The following is a 1,455-nucleotide window of genomic DNA, read 5'->3' on the forward strand; positions in this document are numbered from 1 at the left end:
TCTCTGTGTGTGTGTGTGTGTGTCTTCTGTGTGTGTGTGTCCCTACTGTCTCGTGTGTGTCGTGTCTCTTGTGTGTGTGGTTCTCTGTGTGGTGTGTGCGTCTCTGTCTGTGTGTGGTGTCTGGTGTGTGTGTCTCTGTCTGTGTGTCTCTTCGGTGTGTGTTCTGTGGTTTGTGACTCTGCGTGTGTGTGTTGTCGATGGTGTTGTCCTCTGTCGTGTGTCGTGTGTTCTGTCTCTGCTGTGGGTGGGGTCTTCTGGTGGTTTGTGGGGTTGTCGTGTCGGTGTGTCTGCTGTCTGTCCTGTGTTCCGTGTGTGTGTGTACTCTGTCGCTGGGTGGTATGTGTGGTGTCGTCTCGTGTTGTCAATGTATGTGTGTGTAGTCGTTGTGTGTATCTGCTGTGTGTGTGTGTTTGTGTCTCTGTGTGTGTGTGTGTGGTGTGTGTTTCTCTTCTGTGTCGTGTGTGTGTTCGTCTTCTGTGTGTTTGGTGGGTGTCTCTGTCTTGTGTGGTGTGGGTGCGTCAATGTCTGTGTTGTGTGTTTGTTGTGTGTGTGTCCTGTCTGTGGTGTGTGTGTGTGTTGTGTCGGTTTCCGCTGTAGTTGTGTTGTGTCGTCTCTGTTGTGTGTCCGCTCTGTGTGTGGTATGTGTTGGTGTGTGTGTTGTCTGTCTCTGGCTGTTCCTGCCTCGTGTGTGTGTGTGGTGTGGTTCTGTATCTGCTGTGTGTGTCGTCTGTGTGTGTGTGTGTGTGTGTGTGTGTGTGTGTGGTGTGTGTGTGTGTTGTTTGTGTGGTGTGTGTGTGTTTGTGTGTGTGTGTGTGTGTGTTTGTGTGTTTGTTGTGTGTGGTGTGTGTGTGTGTGTCTCTGTGTGTAGTTGTGTGTTGTGTGTGTACTCTGATGCTTGATGTGTGTGTGTCTCTGTGGTGTGGGTGTTCCGTGTGGTGTGCGTCTATGATCTGGTGTGTCTGCACATAAGTGTGTTGCTATCTGCTTAGTTTGTGCGTGTGTCTCTGTCTGGTGGTGTGTGTCTGTCTATGTATAAAGTGTGTGTGGTGTAGTGTGTGGTATTGTCTGCTGTGTCTGTGTGTGGTGTTGTTTGTGTGTGTGTGCCTCTGTGGCTGTGTGTGTGTGTGTGGTTGTGTGTGACTGTGGTGTGTGTGGTTGTGGTGGTGGTGTGGTGTATGTAGGTGTGGTGGTGTGATGGTGTGGTGGTTGTTGTGTGAGTGGGGTGTGGTGTGGTGGTGTGTGTGTGGCGTGTGGTGTGGTTGGTGGGGGTGTGGGTGGTTGTGGGGGTCGGTGGGGGTGTGTGTGGGTGTTGGTGTGTTGTGTGGTGTGGTGTTGGTGTTGGTTGGGGGGGTTAGTGGTGTGGTGTGTGTGGTGTGTGTTGGGTGGTGTGGTATGGTGTGGGTGTTGGGGTGGTGGGGGAGAGGGATTGTTAGGGGTGTGGTGTGGTGTGTGCTT

Source organism: Salvelinus namaycush, chromosome 13 (assembly GCF_016432855.1).
Source record: "Salvelinus namaycush isolate Seneca chromosome 13, SaNama_1.0, whole genome shotgun sequence".
NCBI lineage: Eukaryota > Metazoa > Chordata > Actinopteri > Salmoniformes > Salmonidae > Salvelinus > Salvelinus namaycush.